This window comes from Papio anubis, chromosome 1, assembly GCF_008728515.1.
Source record: "Papio anubis isolate 15944 chromosome 1, Panubis1.0, whole genome shotgun sequence".
Lineage (NCBI taxonomy): Eukaryota > Metazoa > Chordata > Mammalia > Primates > Cercopithecidae > Papio > Papio anubis.
In genome coordinates this window covers 205,361,023-205,386,973 of record NC_044976.1, presented here as the reverse complement: position 1 = coordinate 205,386,973, position 25,951 = coordinate 205,361,023, and the positions used below count along the sequence as shown (strand labels likewise).

Here is a 25,951-nt window from a genome sequence, read left to right as displayed (position 1 = left end):
CTGTAAAACAGGAATCACAAACAGGATGCCAACAGAGGGATGAGCTCAGGCCTCAGAGTCGGACAAAGCTGCATTCAGATGCCAGCTCTGCAGATTGCTAGCTTCGGGACCCCACCACAGCCTCCATGGATGGGAGAGCTGATATCTGCCTTCCGGAGTTCTTGTAGAAATGAAAAGAGAGGATGTATGTACCATGCCTCGCACATGGTTAGGCACTAAGTAAATGTTTTTGAAGACTGCAAAATAAGGATAAAACACATGATGTATCAACTTCCATGGATATTTGAAAGGATCACATTAATATATGTGAAAATACACTGTAAACTATAAAACAATATGAAATGTCATTATTTTGATTCTTTTTCTCTCAGATCATTTTACTCTACGCTTTCCAACTTCTTATTTAGAAAATGTCGGCTGGGTGTAGTGGCTCATGCCTGTAATCCCAGCACTTTGGGAGGCCGAAGCAGGCAGATCATGAGGTCAAGAGATCGAGACCATCCTGGCCAACATGGTGAAACCCCGTCTCTACTAAAAACACAAAAATTAGCTGGGCGTGGTGGCACGTGCCTGTAGTCCCAGCTACTCGGGAGGCTGAGGCAGGAGAATCGCTTGAACCCAGGAGATGGAGGTTGCAGTGAGCCGAGTTTGTGCACTCCAGCCTGGGCAACAGAGTGAGACTCCATCTCAAAAAATAAATAAATAAAATAAAAATTTCATATCTGAAAAAAGTTGGAAAAATAGTAAACACTCAAATATCCTTTTCTTAGATTCACCAGTTATTAACAGTTGCTTCTTTGCTTGCTCTATCTCTATCTCTATTTCTATTTATCTACCTATCATCTACGTATAATTGGTCCAAGCATTTGAAAGCAAGTTGCAGATATCATGAGTCTACCCTAAGAACTTCAGCATGTGTCTCTTGAGAATAACAGCATTCTCCTATAGAACAAAGTACTATTAGGACCGTATTAGTAGGCTTGGGCTGCTATACCAAAATGCCATAGACTGGGTGACCTCAACAGCACACACTTCTTTCTCAAAATTTCAGAGGTCGAACGTGTAAGATCAAGGTGTCAGCTGACTCAGATCCTGGTAAGGGCCCCCTTCCTGGCTTACAGATTGCAAATGGCTGTCCTCCTCCTGCTCCTCCTCCTCCCTCTTCCTCCTTCTTCTTCACCTTCTCCTTCATTATTATACTTTTAAGTTCTGGAGTACATGTGCAGAACATGCAGGTTTGTTACATAGGTATACACATGCCATGGTGGTTGCTGCACCCATCAACCTATCATCTACATTAGGTATTTCTCCTAATGCTATCCTTTCCCTAGCTCCCCACCTCCTGACACGTCCCAGTGTGTGATGTTCCCCTCCCTGTGTCCATGTGTTCTCATTGTTCAACTCCCACTTATGAGTGAGAATATGAGGTGTTTGGTTTTCTGTTCTTGTGTTAGTTTGCTGAGAATAGATGGTTTCCAGCTTCATTCATGTTCCTGCAAAGGACATGAACTCATTCTTTTTTATGGCTGCATAGTATTCCATGGTGTATATGTGCCACATTTTCTTTATTCAGTCTATCACTGATGGGCATTTGGATTGGTTCCAAGTCTTTGCTATTGTGAACAGTGCCACAATAAACATACATGTGCATGTGTCTTTATAGTAGAACACTTTAAAAATATGGAATGCTTCAGAAATTTGTGTGTTGTGCTAATCTTCTCTGTATCCTTCCAATTTCAGTATATGCTGAAGTGAGCATTTTTTTTTTTTTTTTTTTTTTGAGATGGAGTCTTGCTCTGTCACTCAGGCTGGAGTGCAGTGGTGCAATTTTGGCTCACTGCAGCTTCCACCTCCTGGGTTCAAGCGATTCTCTTGCCTCAGCCTCCTGAGTAGCTGGGATTACAGATGTGCACCACCACACTTGGCTAATTTTTGTTTTTTTTAGTACAGATGGGGTTTCACCATGTTGGCTAGGCTGGTCTCAAACTCACAACCCAAGTGATCCACCTGCCTTGGCCTCCCAAAGTGCTGGGATTACAGGCAAGAGCCAATGCACCCAGTCGGCTGTCTTCTCACTATGTCCTCACGTGTTGGAGACACGTGAGTGTCTGTTTATGGGGACACTAATCTCATCACGAGGGTCCTGCCCCTCATGACCTTGTCTAAATATGTTTCCTTCCCAAAGGCCTCAGCTCCAAATACCATTACATTGGGTGTTAGGACTTCAACGTATGCATTGTGGAAGAACACAAACATTCAGTTCATAATGATTACCAACAACTTTAACATCAATACAGTAATATTATCGAATACACAGATATTCAAATTTTATATTCAGCATTCAAATTTTAAATTCAATATTCAATTTCAAATATTCTAAATTCAAATTTTACTTTGATTGCATGTTGAAATGAGAATACATTGATTACGTTGGATTAAAATACATTATTAAAATTTAATTTCTGGCGGGCTTCTGTAGTCCCAGCTACTCGGGAGGCTGAGGCAGGAGAATGGCGTAAACCCGGGAGGCAGAGCTTGCAGTGAGCTGAGATGCAGCCACTGCACTCCAGCCTGGGGGACAGAGCGAGACTCCGTCTCAAAAAAAAAAAAAAAAAAAATTAATTTCACCTGTCTCGTCACTTTTTCATGAGGCTTTAAAAATATTAAAATTCCACCTTTTGCCTGCGTTACATTTCTATTGGACATCACTGCTCGGAATATTCCCTCTCACATTTTGTTGTTGTTTGTGACATGGACATTTTTTGAGTCCAAGCCAATCATCTTGTGGAAGGCTGTACACTACGGCTTTGCTTCCTTTTGACTAGATTCTGGTTAAATCTTTCTGACAAGGATATAATCGAAGTGATGTTGAGACTTGGCATCAGGGGCTCACTGTGTGAGTTTCTCCCATTGTTGGGAATGCAAAGTTTTCTTACTTGGTAAAAGTGGCCTCTGCCAGATGTAAAGATTCCTTTTTTCCTCTATCGCGGCGGGGGGGGGGGGGGTCTTTTGAAATCATAAAGCCTCCTGATCCTACTTACTCAGTGGTGTTAGCATCTAATGATGCTTGTTGCCTGTATCAATTATATATTAGTGGTTGCAAAAATCACAGATGTCTTAACTTTTCATTTTAACTCATTGGCTTGACTGATTTCCTATTCTAGTTTTTTATGCTAATACATGATATGAGCAATTTGCTCCTTTTTTTTTTTTTTTTTAAGACAGTTTCGCTCTGTCGTCCAGCCTGGAGTGTAGTGGCGCCGCCTCTGCTTCTCGTCTCCTGGGTTCAAGCGATTCTCATGCCTCAGCCTCCCAAATAGCTGGGATTACAGGCACGTGCCATCACGCCTGGTTAATTTTTGTATTTTTAGTGGAAATGGGGTTTCGCCCTGTTGGCCAGGCTGGTCTCGAACTCCTGACTTCAAGTGATCCGCCTCCCTCAGCCTCCCAAAGTGCTGGGATTACAGGCGTGAGCCACCACACCTGGCCCAATTTGCTACTTTCTAAGTCTTATTAATTTATTTTACTGACTGCATAGCATTCTGTTGTATAAAATGTAGAATACGATATAGTTGAATCTCTGTTGATGATTATTTACATGTTTTCTAATGTTTTGCAATTAAAAATATTGATTCTATGAACATCCTTGTACAGTGTCCACCCGGTCATTTCCTGCCTTGAAATATACCCCTAGAAATGGCGTTATCGAGTATGTTCAGTTAAATTTTTGACACATATAGTCAGATTGCCCTCCAGAAATATCACACACTTCACACTTTCAGTGAATCAGCCAGGAGGCTTTCAGCTGCAAAGGAACAACAATCTCAACACAGATTGGCTTCCATAATAAAGACATTTGTTTTCTCACAGAAGCCAGAACTCCAAATGAAAGGTGCTACCATACACTCCATTTTCTCCTCAATTTCATTGTTTAAGAAAAGCACTAGTTGTAACCCATTAAATGGACTTCATGACTCACCAGCGGATCATGACCTACAATTTGAAAAACACTGCTTTAAAATCCTCGAATTGCTCTCTGGAACTGGAGATAGGTGGCTACCTGAACAAATTCTGACTTGTGTTAGGAGTGGAGGAATGGATGTTCGTCACCTTATCTATGTATCTACATGGATGACAGAAAACTCCGTCCCCCAGGCCCTTCTCACCCTGCATGTAATTTGGCTCCCCAATCTTTGCCAATCTAATAAGTGAATTCACTGTCTCTCTTTTAAAATTTCATTTATGTAACAGTGCGATTTCATGGATAAACAATACTGTATGGTGCCAGGCTCTGGTAAGAGGCCTGCCTGGATTCATAATCTGGAAAATTCACTTATTACCTGTGTGACTTAGAGCAAGTTACTTAGCCTCTCTGTGCCTCTATTTGTCATCTCTAGAAGGAGGATAATAATATCTACCTCATAGATTTGTTATGATCATTAAAAGAGATAACTTGGGCTGGGACTCAGTGGCTCACGCCTGCAATCCCAGCACTTTGGGAGGCTGAGGCAGGTGAATCACCTGAGATCAGGAGTTTGAGACCAGCCTGGCCAACATGGTGAAACCCCGTCTCTACTAAAAATACAAAAAAATTAGCCAGACATGGTGGCACACGCCTGTAATCTCAGCTACTCAGGAGGCTGAGACAGGAGAATCGCTTGAACTCAGGAGGCAAAGGTTGCAGTAAGCTGAGATCACGCCATTGCACTCCAGCCTGGACGTCTCGGAAAAAAAAAAAAGAGAGAGAGAGAGAGAGAATTTGTATAATGTGCTTAGCACCCTTTCTGAAAACGCGTTTTGGAAAAACTGTTTTTACATTTATAGGTTTCTGTTGCTCTATTAGGATGACGTCTGAATTTGAACCCACCACAGGAGGGAAAAGACGTCGACAGAGACTTGAGCTGTGCCGAAACAGCTGTGTCCTGATTTCACCAGGCCCTACACAGCTCAGGGTATATGGAATGCAAGGGAAGAACTGCTCACAGGGCACAGGGTGGACAAGGCCCTGGAACTCTGTGAGACCAGGAAGGCACCATGGATGACTCTGGCTTACAGAAGTTTAATAGGAAAAAAAAAAAAAGGCAAACAAACATTAAAACAGAAAATGCACCAGCACAGACATATTTTTTTATATAGCACACACAGCTCCTTTTTCTTGGCGTGCCCGTGGTCCCTGCAGCCACTTGGCCAAGTGCAGTATCTGTCTTCCTTCAGGTCCTCTATTGGTGTGCACTTCTTGAGCCTAGGGCCACGTCTTTCCATCTTTGGACAAGCGCCAGTGCCTTTCCTGACACATTGTGAGTGCTGAATAGACAGTAAATGGCTGACTGAACAAATGCAATTTGCAACCATACAGTGGAAGATGTGGAAGTAATTGGGGTGTAGCTTTTTTTTTTTCTTGGATTATCCATTTTCTCTTTGGGATCCATAGTGGTTTATATACAAAATCTCACAGTCAGTGTCTCCTTAGTTGGGGAGCCCAAGTATTTAGGAAAAATAGGAAGTGGCTAAAGCATTAAGAAAAAGAAAAACAAGTGTTACGTGTTCTTGTGCGAACACAGACACTGCAGAGAGGGAGTCTGCAGGACCATAATGAGCTAACTGCAAAGGGGCTATAAATTCTACATAGTGTCTATCTGCAAGCCAGGGCCACCTCAAGGTCTAAGACCCTTGACGTTGCTGTCATATGTATGTGTGAAGATAGATTTCAATTGAGATTGATTAGAAAAGGTACCTTGCCCCTAATTGAATATTGGACAAATGATAAGAGCAGGTAAATCACAGGAGACATACGTTCCCCCAGAAGCTGTAAAATGCTAGGCTGACACCAATCACCCAGACAGTGTTGTAACTGTCATCATCAGTTTTGTGACAAGTGAACAAGATTATCTGAAATCGTGGTTGGAATTATAATAAGAGCTAACATTTATAGTGTTGTCTGTCCCTGTCAACTTCTTTCCCCTGGTGTGACTTTATCCCAATACAACAACAGAAATCCATAAATGAAAAAAAAAATGGTTTCCTCAAATGCATTTACTGTGTTAAGCACCTCGTATGAATTACCTCTTTTAATATTCATCTATAAGGTAGATATTATTATTCCCATTTTAGAAATGATGACCCAGATTCACAGAGAGGTTAAAGTAACTTGCTCAAAGATATATAGCTAAGTAATGGTTGCAGAGTAGGAATTCAGGAAGATCTCTCCCAAGAGACTGCACTATACAATAACGCTTGCCAATGAACTCTCACAGGCAGATGAAATAAAAAGGCAGGTATTTTCTGAAAAGCAAGCCCATTTTATAGTATTAACTCAAAGTCTGGAGTTATTCCCCAGATTGGTGATACCAGTTTTAGGGTAGTGGTGATGATGCTGACATTTCCAGGGACCTTAAAGAACACTTGGGAGTTGGGGGAGCCATTTTTTCAACCTCTATTGCGGGAAATAATCAAATCTTAGTCATCTCTAGTGTGTGACTAATACCCATTGCCAGGGCTGTTCCATTCTGCTGCAGAAGCCACTGTAATGACTAAGCCATCAAGATGGATTTTTTTTTCCTAATGACATATGCTGCACAGGACTCAATTCTATTAAGCCAGCCTTTTCGAGTCTGGATCTGGAGGAGTCATTGTATCACTGTCTTTGAAAATTAGGCTAAAGGGGGTGGTATCTATTAATATACCAAGGCTCTAGTTTCCCTCCTCCTAGGATGCCTGACCTCTCCGGCCCATTCCCATCTCTTTCTTAGTGAACCGGCTGTGCCTGTGTTGTGGGAGCCAGCATGACCTCATCATCCTGAGCAGGGGGTTGGGCTGGGCCAGGGCCCTCTCAGTGCCCTCCCAGGCAGAGCCTCCACCCTGGGTTTTACAGTTACTCAGGGGCCACAGAAGGTGGATGGTGCTAAATTAAGGCAACAAACCAGAAAAAAAAAAAAAAGAAAGAAAAAAAAGCAAGGTCCCACCATTCAATACACCAATGCTTTTATTTTAAAGCAGATACTGTCTGAGGCCATTTCTGACTTTGACATCCTATAATTACGATCCTGAGAAACATTTATTTAGACAACAACACATAAATTAGTTGATGACTTCCCTTGTTTGTTAAACCTCACAAGGGTCAGAGATACAGAGCCAAGAACAATTATCTTGTCACTAACTGAAATTCTTTTGAGTTCTAATTGTTGGGGTATTTAACCTCTTCCCAACTAAAATGCCAGCCCTTTCCCCAGCTTCTGAGAATAAAGAAAATCTGACGCACTCCCCTGCTGAGAACTCGCGAGTCTCTTCACCTCCAGGGTGAAAGCCAATCCTTTTTTCATGGAACAGTCCTTCATTATCCATTCGCTGCCTACCTCTTTAACCTTACCTTTTAATACGATTTTTTAATTGACAGATAATATTGGACATATTTATCATGTACAGCATGATGTTTTTTGTTTTTGTTTTTGTTTTTCGTTTTGTTTTTTTTGAGACGGAGTCTCGCTCTGTCGCCCGGGCTGGAGTGCAGTGGCCGGATCTCAGCTCACTGCAAGCTCCGCCTCCCGGGTTCCCGCCATTCTCCTGCCTCAGCCTCCCGGTAGCTGGGACTACAGGCGCCCGCCACCTCGCCCGGCTAATTTTTTGTATTTTTAGTAGAGACGGGGTTTCACCGTGTTAGCCAGGATGGTCTCCATCTCCTGACCTCGTGATCCGCCCGCCTCGGCCTCCCAGAGTGCTGGGATTACAGGCCAGCATGATGCTTTGAAATATATCTTTGAACATCACTCACCTCTATCCCCAGGTAAGTCTTAACCAAATGGCACCAACCCACCAAGCTCTCTCTGTCTCTTGGTGGTCCCAGGCCATCCGCTTGGCCTTGAAACACCCTCTCCCGACCCCGACCTGTCCACCCTTACCTGGCTGACTCTTCTTACTTCTGTGCCAGCTAAGACATCATTTCCTCCTGGAAGCTTTCCCCGCTTTCTCCAAATGCCCACGTATGTGGGTGCCACTCCTGCAAATTCCCACAGAAGAGTTCAGCAGCTGTCATGGTGGATTATAATGGCCCCTGGATTTGTCTGCCTTTCTCATCAACTGTAAATCTTTGAGAGCAAGGGCTGTGTTATCTTCACTGTCATAGTCCTAATACCCAGCCATTTTGTCTGGCACACAGCAGAAGCTTCATAAATATTTGCGGCTGAATGTTATTCATGCCCATATGATTTTTTACATTTTTTGCGATTTAGAATGTAGCTATCTATTCTCTTTTTAAACTCTCTGCCACTTACTGAAAACAACCAAGTGACTCATAGTTTCTCCCACTCCAAGCTGATGCCTACTCATGCCATCCAGAGGGCAGTCCCCACCCTCCCAGCCCTTCAACACACACTCTGAGCCAAGCCTCCATCATACCATGCTAGAACTTGAATGCCGCCTTGAGGGGTTGGATTTTACTCAACAAGAAGGGTGAGTCAGTGGAAGTTTGTTTAGGACCAGGGAGTGTGCAATTACAGCCAACATGAATGTTTCTGTGAGGTGCAGAATAGATTGTGAGAGGAAGGGAGACTGGTTAGGGAACTGTGACCCTGAGCAATGCAAATTAGGCTACTAGGGAAAGAATGGAGAGGAGGGACCAGATTTGAACTGAGAGGCAGGACTTGGCAATTGACTACATGTGGGGGCAAAAGAAAGAGGCTCAATGTTGATTTCAAACTCTTAGGTCTGGAAAGCGAGAAGGTAGGTGGCGCCACTAACAGAAGTGGAGATCACTGGGTGGATTGTGTGAAGTGCTTGGCTTTGCTTATTTGGAGAGAAGAGGAATGTGTTGATGTGCTAGCAAAGTTTTCAAGTTCTAAAGATCAATTAGTAAAATACAATTAGAGATATCATTTATGACCAGGCATAGTGGCTCATGCCTGTAATCCTAACATTTTCGGAGGCCAAGGCGGGTGGATCACTGAGGTCGGGAGTTTGAGACCAGCTTGGCCAATATGGTGAAACCCCATCTCTACTAAAAACACAAAAATTAGCCAGGTGTGGTGGTGTGTGCCTGTAATCCCAGCTGCCTGGGGGGAGGCTGAGGCAGGAGAATTCCTGGAACCCGGGAGGCAGAGGTGGCAGTGAGCAGAAACTGTGCCACTGCACTCCAGCCTGGGTGACAGAGCAAGGCTCCATCTCAAAAAAAAAAAAAAAAAAAAAAAAGAGAGAGAGAGATCATTTATGAAATGAATACTCCGAACCAATCGTTTCACAAAATTAACATCTAAATGCTTACTACAACACTAAGAGGTGGATTCTATGATTCTCCCTATTCTATGGATAAGGAAACAGAGGTTGAAGTCACGTGATCACATTCATACAGCTGTTCTGAGTGGCAGAGATGGGATTCAGCCCAGGCTGCGTGACTCAGTGTCTTCAGTATGTGGGACTGAGGCTCGAGAGACAGCTTAGAGCTCTCTACAGACTTCAGTGTGGTCCGCATTAGGAAGTTAAAGCACTGAGATGGGACGAGGTTGTCAAGGGAGATAATGTGCAGAGGAAAGTTAAAAACCATATATAGAAATGGAAGACTAAGAGTGAGCAGGCAAAGGGAAGAAGAGGAGCCAGAGGTAGAAAGTAAGCAGGGGCAGCCCGGAAGAGGAAGTGGGTGAAGCATCCTAGAATAGGATGGAAACAGGTTTTAGGAGAAAGTGATGAGTGTCACCTGCTGCGGAGAGATGTTAAGAAGGAAAAGTCCTTTAAGGCCATGGGTGTGTTTATTATTTAGTTTTTGTCGATTGACCAGGCTAGTAATCAGTATGTTTGCCTCCTTAATATTCTAGGGCATCTACAGTGCAGAAAACAGAGAAGTGTCGAGGACCCAACTTGGGTAACATTAGCAGAATAGGTAGGATTATACCTCGAACCAGCACAGGGAGACAGGGGGAAATTTGTGCTGTGGTTTCCATGCTTCAAATATGCCAGGCTATGACATGGCAAGTATAAACATTAACGCTGTTTGAAACCCACAGGGATCACTCCCGCTTAGCTCAAGCCTCAGTATTGCTTTTGGCTTGTACTCACAACCTGAAACAGCCTTGAATCTAGTATACTGTGGCCCCTGAGATCATTTGCCAATGGTCCAGATCTTATTTCAAGCTCCTCTTTCAAGCACCAGACGACCTGGAGTATGGCCATTTCCAGAACTAGCTGGAACTATTTTTCATCTAGGACCATTCAAATAAGACTTCAATGCCATATCAGAATTTACAAACTCAGATCATTCTCTTCCACTTTGCCAGTTGCTAAGTGACCTTTCAGCTGATCTGGAGAGGTTCTAAAACTCAGGGACTTTAAGATGATCTCTGCTGACACTGGAAAAGGAGAGGTCTCTTTCCTTGTCCTTGGCTAAATAATAGATGAACTGGCATCTAAGTTGCTAAGATTGAACTCCCATTAGAGGCTCAAATAGCCTCAAAGTGTGTGTCCTGGAGAGAAGAGGCAGGACATACTGGTAGTCTTGAGGAATTGTAGAAAGTTGAAACTAAAAGAATATCAAAAACTATCTAGCTTAAGCCCTCATTTTGCAGATGAGCAAAACAGAGGCTTAGAAATGTTAAGGGCTTTGCTCTAGTCTCAGAGCTAGTTAATACCAGTACTAGGACTAGAACTAAGTCTCTTAACATTTAATCCAGTTCCTTTTCCACAATACTATTCAGAAAAGAAACATTCATTGATCTGCAGATGTTCGTCCTCTCGTGTTCCAGCATTTTTGCATCTAATGCCACTTACTGTCTCCGTGAGCATATATTTGTGCCTCAGGCAAGAGAGAAGGGAGACTGATAGACAAGTTCTTCAAATTATATTGAATGAAGACCCAAAGGGTTTCCTAAGAGGCAACATGAGCTCTGAGGAAAGACCACTTGGGCTTTGGAATTATTCACTCTAGGTTTTAATCCTGGCTTCATCATTGTCTAATTTGTGACACTGGACAAGTTATATCTTAAACTCTGTATTAGTTTTCTATTGCTGCTGTATCAAATTACCACAAACCTAGTGGCTTAAAACATCACAAATTTATTCTCTTACAATTGTGGAAGAGGTCCAAAATGTGTCTTGCAGGCTACACCAAGGTGTCAGCAGGGCAGGCTCCTTCAGGTATCTCTAAGGATAAATTGTTTTCCTGCCTTTTCCAGCTTCGGAAGGTCACATGCATTCCTGGGCTCATGGCCCCTGCCTCACATCACTCTAATCTCTTGCTTCTGTTGTCACATCTCCCACTACTGACTTTGACCTTCTTGATTCCCTCTTCATTTACTTAAAACACACACACACACACACACACACACACACACACACTCTTTTAGAAACAGTCTCACTCTGTTACCCAAGCTGGAGTGCAGTGGTGCAGTCATAGCTCACTGTAGCCTGAGCTCAAGTGATCCTCCTGCCTTGGCCTCCCACAGTGCTGAGATTACAGGCATGAGCCACCACACTGGACCTTGACTCCTTCTTTTTTTTTTTTTTGAGACGGAGTCTTGCTCTGTCACCCAGACTGGAGTGCAGTGGCCCAATCTCGACTCACTGCAACCTCCACTTCCTGGGTTCAAGCAATTATCTTGCCTCAGCCTCCCATGTAGCTGGGACTACAGGCATGTGCCACCACACCTGGCTAACTTTTGTATTTTTAGTGGAGACGGGTTTTCGCCATGTTGGTCAGGCTGACCTCAAACTCCTGACCTCAGGCGACCCTAGGATTACAGGGGTGAGCCCCCACGCCTGGCCTTGACTCCTTTTATAAGGGATTACATGTGATTACAGTGGACCCACCCAGCTAATTCAGTATAAATAAGCTCACTATCTCAAGATGTTTAGCTTAATCACATTGACAAAGATTTTTTTTTTTTTTTTTTTTTTGCCATGTATGTTCATAGGTCCTGGTGATAAGGATATGGACATCTTTGGGGGTCATTATTCTATCTTCCACAAACTCTGTGAGGCTCAGAGATAAATCTGGAGCCGACAATTCCCATCTAGGGCTGAGTGCAGTGGCTCACACCTGTAATCCCAATACTTTGAGATGTTGAGGCAAGAGGATCGCTTGAGTTCAGGAGTTCAAAACCAGCCTGGGCAACATAGTGAGACTCTATCTCTGCAAAAAAAAAAAAAAAAAAATTTAAAAAGTAGCTGGGTGTGACGTGCACACCTGTGGTCCCAGTTACTTGGGAGGCTGAGGCAGGAGGATCCCTTGAGCTCAGGAGGTCGAGGCTGCAGTGAGCTATGATTGCGCCGCTGCCCTCCAGCCTAGACGGCTGAGCAAGAGCCTGTCTCTAAAAAGAATTCCCTCCTGTCTAATAGTGCTTGGACATCACTTCTTTTAAGAAGACTTTCTTGGGACCCCAAAATCAGGTTAGGGTCTCCTCCTATGTGTTCCCGTCACCTTCCGGGGTCACCTCTTACTGGAGTCCTTATAAAACTGTGTTACAGTTACTTGATTATGATTACATCTTCCACACTAGTCTATATATAATTCCAGAGAGTAGGGACTGTGCCTTATTTATTTTTGTGTCTCCTGCCCCCAACATGGTGTCTGGCACTTGGTAGTTGCTTAATAAATATCTGTTGTCATGAGGATTTAAAAAGACCAAGTAAAATGCCCAATGGGGGCAGGCACGGTTGCTCATGCCTGTAATCCCAGCACTTTGGGAGGCTGAGGCGGGCAGATCACCTGAGGTCAGGAGTTCGAGTCCGGTCTGGCCAACCTGATGAAATCTCATCTCTACTAAAACTACAAAAATTAACCAGGCGTGCTGTCAGGTGCCTGTAATCCCAGCTACTTGGGAGGCTGAGGCAGGAGAATCGTTTGAACCTAGGAGGTGGAGGTTGCAGTGAGCTGACATTACCCCATTGCATTCCAGCCTGGGCAATTAGAGCAAAACTCTGTCTCAAAAAAACAAAACAAAAAAAATGCCCAATGGTACCTGGCTCAAATAGGTATTCAATAGATGGTGAATCATTTTGCTAACACCCATTATTGCCAAAAAAGTAGGAGAATTTTTTTCTTCTTTTTATTTTACTTTAAGTTCTGGGATACATGTGCAGACTGTGCAGGTTTGTTACATAGGTATACCTGTGCCATGGTGATTTGCTGCACTTATCAACCCATCATCTAGGTTTTAAGCCCTGCATGCATTAGATATTTGTCCTAACGCTCTCCCTCCCCTTGCCCCCCATTCCCTGACAGGCCCTGGTGTGTGATATTCCTCTCCCTTTGTCCATTTGTTCTCATTGTTCAACTCCCACTTATGAGTGAGAACATGCGGTGCTTGGTTTTCTGCTCCTGTGTTAGTCTGCTAAGAAAGATGGCTTCCAGCTTCATCCATGTCCTGCAAAGGACATGAACTCATCCTTTTTTATGGTTGCATAGTATTCCATGGTATATATGTGCCACATTTTCTTTATCCAGTCTATCATTGATGGGCATTTGGGTTGGTTCCAAGTCTTTGCTATCGTAAATAGTCCTGCCATAAACATACATGCACATGTGTCTTTATAACAGAATGATTTATAATCCTTTGGGTATATACGCAGCAATAGGATTGCTGGGTCAAATGGTATTTCTGGTTCTAGATCCTTAAGGAATCGGCACACTGTCTTCCACAAAGGTTGGACTAATTTACACTCCCGAAAGTAGGAGAATTTCTATAGATGACAAGTAAAAATGCCTCCATCCCCACAGGGAAAGTACAAGAAAGCATGTCTTCTAGCTTAGAGACAAAAACCCTTTAAGGCAGTCAGAGCCAATGGCATAGTTTAGCTTTTTTGCTTTTATTATAACATTGTTTGGCCCAGAACCCACCACCCATTTGCTGAGGAAAGTGTGCTGGCTGACTTTCAGAGGCAAGTGGGGCAGGAACAGGTGAAAAGGAAGAAATCCACTATCAGTATTTCATCATCAACTGGGCAGAACAGAGCCTCCACCTGGATCTGCCTTTACCTCTTCCAGTGCTGTGAACTCTTGGCTTGTGCCACATTTTCTCTCAATGGGCCACACTTCCTTTCTTTTCTGACATTTATGCCTAGTGCAGTGGAGGGACAAGAGGATAGGCAGCAGGCCAAGTATTCTGGGTGGCCCTGTGGTGCTGGACTCACCAGATTCTTGGACTTGCTATCTGACCATACGCAAGTCACTCCTCTTTCAATTTCTGCGCTTATAAAATGCATGACTCACCTCACAGATGCCGAGAAATTCAAAGTGTTCCTGTCTTTCAAGGGAAAGAGTTATAAAAAAAAAGAAAAAAAAGCTACCGTAGATGTACCTATCAGGCTATTACTAGACCAAAGCTAAAGCCAAGGCCAAAGCCAGCTTTGATTTCATTTCAAAGCCTGAAGCAAGGAACCTAGTGTCGGAACTTTAAAGAAGCATGCTGTTGAAAGTAAGCCTTTCCAGCCTGCAATTTAAATTCAGATTCACACACATCCCACAGTGGAGACCTTAGTTCCCCTACAGGTACACACAGTAGGACTTGAACCAGCAACTTTGCCTTTTTAGCTAAGCAGTAATGAATTGATTGCACTTACAGCCAGAGCCCGATTGGCATACCAGCCATAATTGCTGACAAAATTAAGTCACATGGTCTGCAAAGAATGTTTTAATTATTTGTGAATTTATTTCTATGAGAAGTTTACAAAGGAACAAATATTAAACCAAATGTAGTTATGTATTTTACAAGTCACTCTATTTAAGAACAAATTGTATACTCAGGCCATCATGAGCTCCTTAAAGACCACTGTGTTTTATTTATTTTTAAATCTCCATCTTTAAAATACCCTTAAAATAGTTTGTGATCAATAAGTGTTGACTGACTAATGTGACTCCGTCTAACACGATTTCTGTAGTCTATTGCAGGGATAAGAGGGAAATAGAAGATGTAGTCTTTGCCACCAATCGGAGGCAATGGAGCAAACGGATTAAAGAGACATACAGCGAAAGGACATTGCACAGTGAAAACCAATTTGCGTTTATATGGAACTTGCCTGGTTTGGCAATAATGATCATTCATTCATTTAATCTTTCATTTTGATCATTCAATACATATTTTGTAAGCACATTTGATGAGATAACAAAGAAGAAGGCCATGTTAACTCTGAATTATGCTCAGTTCTTGAGTCTTCTTTGACTAAATAGGGAACACATGGGCAATTCCATGGACAGTGTCCAGAATCGCTACTTTAGAGAAGCAAAAAGATACTACAAGAGCTCAAGGGAGAAAATAGATCCAGTCTGGGGGTGACGGGTGGGTCCATCTCAACCACCAAAGAGCACCTGCTTTCAGTGACGTCATTTCAAACATGGAGAGTAAAGAAGGGAAGGGCAACATGGAATTTAGGAAAAAAGAACTTCCAAACTCAGGAACCTTAATAGTCTGTAAGCAGGAATTTTGACAAATGCTTTTGACTCAGAGATTGAGAATTGTGGTTTAATAAAACCAATAAACTAAAAACTAATAAAAATGACACAAATGACCTTGTACTGTGGATAAAGGCAATCCCACTATCGTTCATTTCACTACCAGCTCTGTCCAGAGGAATAAAGTTCACCTTCAGCCCCCTCTTTATGTCTGTGGATTCCTGAAACTGTGGCCAACCAACTCCCAACTGCCCAATTTCTCCTGTGTCTCCGGTGGGGTTCCCAAGAAGCAGGAGGATTCTTGAGCAGGTGATTCATTGGGGCAGTGGTCTCAGGAGGAGGGGAGTGAGGAGGCAAGAGGGCACAGGGTGGGGAAAGGCAAGCAAGGATGTGGTCTTAGCTGGAGACCAGCTTCAGGCTGATCCCTCCAGGGAGCTCGGGAAGCCCAAAGTGCACCGCAAAGGTAATGCCCCCGTGATACTGGGGGCCGAGATTTTGTATGTTTGGGCCAGACTGCCTTTTGGGAGCCACGACTCCCAGGAGAAGGAGGGGCTGTGAGTTGTCATCAGTCAGCCCTCACAGCAGCTGGGGGTAAAAGGGACCTGGATGGGGTACTCCAGCACCTACCATGGTGAAATATCCTAACCGCTGAATACAAGTGAGCTCAGTGAAGGGAGATGCTCATCCGCAAACTACACATCTTGCCATTATATTACAAAAATAAGTAACTCAAAGTCAAAGCTGTTTGTACGTCCCCCAAGCACCTCAGATTCAACATATTCCAAACCTAAGTGTCACCTCACATCCCTCATCTCACCAAACTGCTTCCCTGGTATTCTCTTTGTCGATGGGATTCCATCATAATGAGGTCATTCAAGCTACTGATTTCTCTCTCTCTCTCTCTCTCTCTCTCTCTCTCTCTCTCTAATCTGTTCCACATTTAATCAATAACGAAGTCCTACCAGTTTTACTTCTTAAAGGTTCTTAAACCTATGCCTGACTCTCCCTCTTCATTACCACTGACCCTGGGCAGATCCTGGTCATATCTCACCAGATCTCCCTGCCTCCAAACGCGTCCTCCCCAAATCCAACACCTCCCACTCCATTCCTGGCTAAAATGTTCAGTGACCTCTTTCTATAGCAATGTCCAAGCTGCCGACCTTAACTTCCAGCAGCTTCCCTGAACAGGCACCAGCCCATCTCGCTGACTTATTTTTCAGCACTTTCTGACTTGCACTTTATTTTCTAACCACACTAAACTGCTGACTGTTGCCTTGCCCACAGAGTGCTGTTCTCCACCCAGGCCTGGGCTGATACTGTTCCCTCTTCTGGTAATGCCTTTGTCCTCTTTATCTGGCTCACTTGGATCAGATGGCACCTCTCCAGGAAGCCTGCTCTTCTCCTTTTCCTCAGACTGGGTTCAGTATCCTTCCCCTGTGTGGTTTTTTGTCTTTTTTTGTTTTTGTTTTTTGAGACAGAGTCACTTCGTCACCCAGGCTGGAGTACAGTGGTGCGATCTTGGCTCACTGTAACCTCTGCCTCCTGGGTTCAAGCGATTCTCCAGCCTCAGACTCCTGAGTAGCTGGTACTATAGGCACGCACCACCATGCCTGGCTAATTTTTGTATTTTTAGTAGAGATGGGGTTTCTACTAAACCCCCAGGCTGTTGGCCAGACTGGTCTCGAACTCATGGACTCAAGTGATCTGCCCACCTTGGCCTCCCAAAGTCTTGGGATTACAGGCATGAGCCACGGCGCCTGGCCCCCTTTGTCTTTTACATAGCAAGCCACTGCAATTGCTACATAATATTACAATTATGTGCCCCCTTCCCTAGACTGTGAGCTCCCTGAAGTTAGGAAATGCTGTGCCTTATTCGTATTTGTATCCTAGGTGTTTAATATAATAACTGGTACTTCGTAGGTGCTTAATAAATGCATGCGGAATGGATGAATATTTCTTGAGCCCTCCCACCCTCTTGAGACAGTTTGCCATTTGAAGAAACTAGATTAGTGTAAACTGATATATGGTTCCCTAAGGTGGCAGGAGGCACTTCCAACACTAAAAGAACAGTACAAGACAGTATATATTTCATTTCAGAGCTGCAGAAGGTGATCAGTCAACAACTTGGGGATGTGGGATGAGAGAGATAAGAAATGGTCTGGGGAGATTTCAGATCAGGAAGAGAGCAGCCCAGAAGGACGAGTTACAAAGAATTGGCAGCTATCTCACCCTGTTACGGGGTGTGGGTTTACCCACCACCAAACTGGAGGAAAAGTGAAATAGTTATTGATTTATTTGTCAACCTTAAGTAACATGATTTAGAACATATGATTATGTGCAGAGTTCATTGGAGCTCAAAGCCAGGAATAGCCATCCAGGAAACATGGACTTCAGAGAAATGGAGCCAGTGATCTAAAGTAAAAAAGTTAAAGTCAGCCGGGCGCAGTGGCTCATGCCTGTAATCCCAGCACTTTGGGAGGGTGAGGTGGGCGGATCACAAGGTCAGAAGATCGAGACCATCCTGGCTAACAAGGTGAAACCCCGTCTCTATTAAAAATACAAAAAATTAGCTGGGCGTGGTGGTGGGCGCCTGTAGTCCCAGCTACTCAAGAGGCTGAGGCAGGAAAATGGCATGAACCCGGGAGGCAGAGCTTGCAGTGAGCCTAGATTGCACCACTGCACTCCAGCCTGGGCGACAGAGCAAGACTCTGTCTCAAAATAAAAAAAAAAAAGAAAAATTAAAGTCTTGCTTATATAGGCAGAAAACAAAGAAATTTAGTAGGATTAAAACATTCCATCTTAGACAATGAGATGGTTGTAAAGTCTTTGTGTTAGAAAGTTAAGAAGGAAGTGAATCTATAATGAAGATCAATAGTGAAGGTGGAAGGGATCTTCCCTGGCCCCCTTCAGTCATTTACAACATTTTACAAAACAATGTGGTAAGAAAGAAGGCTAATCTATAATCAGAGAGACAAAGGTTACAGCTGCCTGTTTATGTAACTTGAGTCCCATAATCACACTCCTTCAAGGTTCATAATATTTTAAAGTTCCAACAGCCTTTAGTTTGAAATACTTATTTTCACACATTCAACAAATATTTGTTGAACATGTACAATGAGGCACAGGCCTAGGTGCTGGGGGATATGGCAGCAAACTCAGAAGGCCTTATCTCTGCTCTCATTGAGCTTACCAGGTGGTGGGGAGAGAAAACACAAAAGTAAGCAAAGAAACATGTCATTACACATAGTAATAAGAACTGTGAAGGGACTAAACAGGATGGTGGGAGAGAAAATAGCAGGAGGACTGGGAAGGTCTCCCTGAAGATGTGGTTTTAAACTGAAGTTGGCAAGGACAGGAAAGAGAGGGAGGAGGAGCATCCCAAGACACAGGCCTGAGGGACTGCCCATTCAAGAAACCCAGAGGCCAGTGCAGCCTCAAAAATGTGGGCTGACAGGGCACAGTGGCTCACAACGTAATCCCAGCACTCTGGGAGGCTAAGGCAGGAAAATTGCTTGAGGTCAGGAGTTCGAGACCAGACTGGCCAACATAATGAGACTGTCTCTACAAAAAGTAAAAAATAAAAATTAGTGGCTGGGCGCGGTGGCTTACACCTGTAATCCCAGCACTTTGGGAGGCTGAGGCGGGCAGACCACCTGAGGTCAGGAGTTCAAGACCAGCCTGACCGACACGGAGAAACCCCATCTCTACTAAAAGTACAAAATTAGCTGGGTGTGGTGGCGCCTGCCTGTAATCCCAGCTACTTGGGAGGCTGAGGCAGGAGAATCACTTGAACCTGGGAGGTGGAGGTTACAGTGAGCCAAGATCGTGCCATTGCACTCCAGCCTGGGCAACAAGGGCACAACTCCATCTCAAAAAAAAAATTAACTGGGCTACTTGGGAGGCTGAGGCAGGAGGATTGCTTGAGCCCTGGAGTTTGAGGCTATAGTGAGCTATGATCGCACCACTGCACTCCAGCCTGGGCAAGAGAGCAAGATCTCATCTCTAAAAAGATAAAAATTAAAAAAAAAAAATTTGAAAAGTAAATCACAATAATAATTTTTTAAAGATGGGCAAAAGACATCAAGGCCTGACCATATCTACAGTGGGGCAGGCAAAGGGAGAGCAGGTGGACCCAAGTCAGCCAGGGTAAGTTTAGATTTTTTTCTATGTGCTACAGCTGGCTGAAGAAGAGTTTTAAGACAGAGATGGTGTGGTATGATGTATTAATCAGTGCAGTTCTTGCACTGCTATAATGAAATACCTGAGACTGGGTAATTTATAAAGAAAAGAGGTTTAATTGGCTCACAGTTCTGCAGGCTGTACAGGAAGCATGGCAGCATCAGTTTCTGGGGAAGCCTCAGGAAACTTACAATCATGGTGGAAGGCAAAGGGGAGTAATGAATCTCACAAGAATAGAGAATAGAGAGAGGGGAGGTGCCGGACACTGTTAGACAACCAAATCTCATGAGAACTTACTCCCTATACAGTACCAAGGGGAGATTGTGCTAAACCATTCATAAGAACTCTGCCTCCATGATCCAGTCACCTCCCATCAGTCCCTACCTCCAACACTGAGGTTACAATTTGACATGAGATTTGGATGGGGACACAGATACAAACCATGTCATGTGATTTACATTCATATGGGGATACTCAGGCTGCTGGGAGGAGACAAGATTGAAAAGGAGTTTGGGAAGAAGGGAGAGCCATTGTGGGTGGGTAGGACTAGGATTAAGCTATTGAGCTTTTCTCTTTGGGAAAGATTATGATTTACCCCATTTTACAGCTGAAGAAACTGTCTTTTATTTATTCATTCAGAGTTGGGATGGAGCCCCAATTCTGTTCTATCTCTGAATTGGTTCTTAAAACCCAGCTGTCTTCTTTTTTTTTAGACAGTGTCTCACTCTGTTGCTCAGGCTGGAGTGCAGTGCAGAGGTGCAATCACAGCTCACTACAGCCTCAACCTCCTGGTCTCCAGTGATCCTCCCACTTCAGCCTCCCAAGTAGCTGGGACCACAGGTGTGTGTCACCATGTCTGGCTAATTGGTGTGTGTGTGTGTTTTGGTAGAGATAGGGTTTCATCATGTTGCCCAGACTGGTTTCAAACTCCTGGCCTCAAGTGATCTGCCCGCTTCAGTCTCCCAAGGTGTTGGGATTACAGGCATGAGCCACCACTCCTGGCCTCTTCTGTAATTCTTGTGTTCGGTTGCACATAACTTCCAGACTGGCAAAGATGAAAAGAAATGATAATATCCATTTTTGGCAAGGATGTGGGGGAAAGGGAACTTCTCACCCACTGCAGGTGGGAATGTGAATTTGTTCTGTCTTTCCAGGGGAAACCCGATGACTGGAAGAGGCGCATCCTCCTAGAGCCACCACGTCCAGTTTTAGGAACCCTAAAAATAAATAAATAAATAATAAATAAATAAACTGTCTACTTAGCCAAGATGTTTGAAAAACTCTTGTGTGTCAGTATTTGTAAGAGTGAAATAGATCCCAGTGAGAAAATTGGGTTACCCAAAGATGCATGGTATGATCCCATTTTGTAAAACATATGTTTATACCTATAGAAAAAATTCTGGAAGAATCTATGCCAAAATATTAAGAGGAGTTATTTCCAGATATTGGCGTATCTGGAGATTTTGTTGTTGCTGTTTTTTAAATTAAATTAAATTAAATTAATTTATTTATTCATTTTTGAGATAGAATCTTGCTCTGTCACCCAGGCTGGAGTGCAGTGGCGTGATCTTGGCTCACTGCAAGCTCTGCCTCCCGGGTTCACACCATTCTCCTGCCTCAGCCTGCCAAGTAGCTGGGACTACAGGCGCCTGCCACCACACCCAGCTAATTTTTTTTTTTGTATTTTTAGTAGAGACGGGGTTTCACCTTGTTAGCCAGGATGGTCTTGATCTCCTGACCTTGTGATCCGCCCATCTTGGCCTACCAAAGTGCTGGGATTATAGGTGTGAGCCACCGTGCCTGGCCTGTTGCTGTTTTTTAAAAAATCTGTCATGTCTAATGTTTCTAAATCAAAAGATGTTAACATTTTAAAATTAATAAATAATAATTGTACATATCCGTGAGGTATATAGTGATGTTTTGATATTTATAATATATAATGATTAGATCACAGTATCAGTATATCCATCATTTCAAACACAAAAAAAGTTAACTTTTCACTGAAGTATAACATACATACATAGAAAACAGCACACATCTTATGTTCACAATCTGATGAATGATCACAAACTGAACACACTCATGAACAAGACATTGATCAAGAAATAGAACATGACCAGACTCCTAGAAGCTCTCTTCATAAAATCAGATTGCATCTACTTTGCTGTGTCTGGCTTCTTTCATTCCAGATTATGTTTATGTACATTGAGTGCACATGGACACAAAGAAGGGAGCAATAAACACGGGGCCTACTTGCGTGTGGAGGATGGGATATGTATGAGGATGAAAAAACTACCTATTTAGTATGTTGTTTATTACCTGAGTGATGAAATAATCTGTACACCAAACCTCCATGGCTGCAATTTACCTATATAGCAAATCTGCACCTGAACCCCTGAACCTAGAATAAAAGTTAAAATATAAGCTGGCACGGTGGCTCACACTGTAGTCCCAGTACTTTGGGAGGCTGAGGTGGGCGGATCAGCTGAGGTCAGGAGTTTGAGACCAGCCTGACCAACATGGTGAAACCCCATCTCCACTAAAAATACAAAAATGAGCTGGGTGTGGTGGTGCATGCCTGTAGTCCCAGCTACTCTGGAGGCTGAGGTGGGAGAATCACTCGAACCTCGGAGGTGGAGGTTGCAGTGAGCCAAGATGGCGCCATTGCACTCCAGCCTGGGCAATAAGAGGGAAATTCCGCCTCAAAAAAAAAAAAAAAAATTGTGTGTGTGTGTGTGTGTGTGTGTATGTATATATCTACATGTATATGTATATATAAATATAACTTTTAAAAAAGATTATGTTAGCCAGGCACAGTGGCTCACACCTGCAATTCTAGCACTTTGGAAGGCCAAGGTGGGCGGATCACCTGAGGTCAGGAGTTCCAGACCAGACTGACCAACATGAAGAAATCCCATCTCTACTAAAAATACACAATTAGCCAGGCGTGGTAGCACATGCCTGTAATCCCAGCTCCTAGGGAGGCTGACGCAGGAGAATCACTTGAACCAGGGAGGCGGAGGTTACAGTGAGCCAAGATTGCACCATTGCACTCCAGCCTGGGCGACAAGAGCAAAGCTCCATCTCAAAAAAAAAAAAAAAAAAAAAAAAAAAAAAAAATTATGTTTATGTGATTGATTCTTTCATGTAGCTGTATTTAATTGTAGCAAGTTAATTGATTGATTAAAACCTTAGAATGGTCACACCTTGTCTTTTATAAATATGACACTGCAGAATCTGTGATATCATAAGCATTTTGTCACCTGATGAAGCACTTTCCATCTAGACTAGCTCTAGGCATTATGATTATCCTCATTTAATAGAAAAGGGGCCTGGGATTAAAGGGTAATTTGCCTTGCACAGGTGGCCAAGCCAGGACTGGCTCTTATCTAATCCATGCCCTTTCTGCCCCACCCGATTGGATTAAGAGCAAAGGTAGCAGTGGCTGAAATGAAAGGAATGTTTTGCTCAGCATTAGACCCTTTAGACATTGAGACAAAGTTACCAGGGAAAGTTGTCTAAACTTCTTTCCTGAAAATCATTGTGAAAAATTGGGAAGGCAAATGTCCCATAAATATTCATCCAGCTTCAATATTAATTATCTCCAGAGAGAATTTCTTCTGCTAATACTATGATATCAACATTTCTCATTTAATACTATTAATCATAATATCTTGATGAATACATTGCATATGTAGTATATGTTTACATATCATGTGGATTTTACATTTGCATATGCCCACTTTCGTCTCCAGCTTAATGAATATCAATGATTGCAGCCTCTTAGCAACAAAGGAGTGTCACTTCTCATTCACAGATGAGGAATTTCAGGCCCACTATCAAATAGATGGTTACAGCAGAACTGGAGCAAAATTCAGGTCTTCAGGCTTCCAGTCCACAACTCTTTGGAGCACACATGACTACATAAAATGAGAAACTTTGTTTCTACTTGGAAACATAAACAATGATAATCCTAATTGTTATTAAAACTGTGAAAGTTTTTTTTTTTTCCCCAAGACAGTAGGGCTGCATGACCTAGTTTTATGTTATCATAAAATCATGATATTGTACCCTAAGATAATGATCCTTCTTTGAAACGTGATTCAGGTGTCCCTATGAAGAAACTAATTTCACAATCCAGTATACTTCATAGGAATTTCGGAAGAAATTAGGCAAATTAGCAGAGAAAACCTGAACTTATCACCTCAAATATTGACTTAAGCGCTAACAGAAGTAATCTTACCTTATAGAGCTGTGGGACTTCAAAAGCAGAAGTGAGGTCACAGAAGAGCTTAGCCTACACTCGTCCCCGCCTTCCCCATTCCTACTTCCGCTTCTGCGGATATTCCTCTTTTTTCCGTAATTTTAGAAAAAAAAAACCACACATGAAATAGTTCACATCTAGAGTCTTCCTACCTCTGAATGCAGAATTCACTGCGCTGAGAGCTTTTCCCCAGGACGTTGGGCTTTGCTCTCACCTGGTCACCTTTCAGGAATCCCAAAAATGGAAGGTCTGTTTTACCCTGCAAAAGAACAGTATGTGCAGGTCAAAGGACAACAGATAAGCCTATTTATTTTCCCAGAGACCTTGGCCAGGCCCTACTGTCTTCTCTTCGCTTGTCCTCAGGTTGCGGGTCAGCCTCAGGTCATGGGGCAGGTCGGGCTTGCAAGGCCTTGATCAGGTCCCAGGGCTTCCCTCCCCACCCTCCCTGGTGGGCTTTCTAGGCTTCTTCTTTGACAGCCTCTGTGAACCTCTGTCCTCCCAGTTACCTTTATAAATAGACAATAGGGAAAAACAAACATTTCAATAAATAATTGAATAAGGTCTCAGAGCTGTTGCCCTTCTAATGACAGTTAGACACTGGGAAATACCTCAAATTTCAGAGCTCTGGGCCATCCCCTGTCCTAGATCTGGGCCCCCTAGGGTAGGTTTGTGGTCTGGATACACACCTTGAATGCTGAGTAAATACACAACTTTCTGGGCTTCCTGTGGGAACTCTTAGAACACGCTATATGGCATGAATATTTGCTCTCCTAGAGAAGATGGCTGAGCCCTGGGACTCTTGTCTGCTGACCTAGACTGTAACAGAGCCTCACAGAGGTCTTTTTTTGTCCTCAAGCCCAGAGAACTTCAGAGCCAGCTGCCTTCATGTGGGTGAGTGGGTGGTGCACAGCTTAGGGAAGGTTGAGCGACAGGAGCTGCAGGGAAGACGTGGCCTCCTTTATGGGGTCAACAGTGGGCCCAAGTCTGGGCTGGGTAGTTGGTGAAAGTGAAACTGGGTTGATTGGGAGAGGGACTCATGGCAGTGCCCCTGTCCGAAAGGGGGGCAAGATCTCTCGGAAGACCCATGATCCTGATCCCTCACTGAAACCCAAGCGCCTTGAGAAATCCTCTGCATTGCTCATGACTAACATTTCATATAGTAATAGTTGTGTTAGGCCCTTTGAATGATAAACACCACATTCTGGATGAGGATGATCTCTAGGAAGAGGCCATGGGAGAAACATATCAATGAAGTTTTATATCCATAATGTTGTCATTTTTAATACAAGTCTTGTTTTGGGATAATTTATAGAAAAATTGCAAATGTAGTCCAAAGAGTTCCCATATACCCCTCCATCCAGTTCCCCCCAGTGTTGACATCTTATATAACCATGGTACAGAAATGAACATAACTCAGAAATTAACACTGGTACAGCTAAACATTAGATTTTATTCTGATTTCACCAGTTTTTTTTACAAATGCCCTTTTTCCTTTTCAGGATCCAATCCAGGACCCGACATTACACTTAGCACAGCCATATTGTTTTATGTTTGAAAAGTTTGAAAAAGTGATGGCAAAATATTAAGATATGATGAAACTTTCTGGTAAAAACAGAAACTTCATCATATTGCTTTCTGGCCATTATTGGAGAGAACTTACAGTGCTTATGAGGGAGGCTCTGGAGATAAGACAAGCAATCCAGCTTCAGCTTCTGGCTCAAGCACTCTAGCTGTGTGCTTAATCTCTCTGAGCCTAAATTTCCTCAACTCAAAAATAGGGAAGATAACAGTATGTACCACTTAGGCTTACTCTGAGGTTTACATGGATTAAGTCACACAAGGCAACTAGAATAGCGCTCAAGAAATGTTAGCTATTATTATTAATTGCATATGTAATTCACAATACAATTTTCCTAAAAATATCTCCTTTGAGAGTCTCTGGAGTTCATTTTAATAGAAACCACAACCTTCATTGTATATCTATTCCCCATTATAAAACTTGTTACATTGTATTGTAACTCTGTATTTCTGTATCTGTCTTTAACAGTATGGTAACTATTTGTTTCTGTATCTGTTTTTAATAATATTGTAACTATTTGTTTCTATATCTAACAATATTGTAACTATTTGTTTCTGTATCT

At 43.1% G+C, this 25,951-nt stretch overlaps 1 long non-coding RNA gene and 1 pseudogene across 3 annotated transcripts in view; both read right to left on the bottom strand.

Annotated features, from left to right (window-relative positions):
* The window catches only part of LOC108583553, a 43,578-nt gene extending 19,403 nt beyond the window's left edge, over positions 1–24,175 (bottom strand). For 2 of the 3 annotated variants that reach the window (XR_004180342.1, XR_004180340.1), the window contains exons 1-2: positions 23,790–24,175; positions 20,661–20,763 (exon numbers count right to left, since the gene is read on the bottom strand). This is a non-coding gene — a long non-coding RNA (uncharacterized LOC108583553). The remainder of the gene's footprint in view (positions 1–20,660; positions 20,764–23,789) is intronic. The other variant, XR_004180341.1, reaches the window with a different exon arrangement.
* Positions 1,675–1,757, bottom strand: LOC116272076 (annotated as a pseudogene).
* Positions 24,176–25,951: the final 1,776 nt, after the last annotated feature.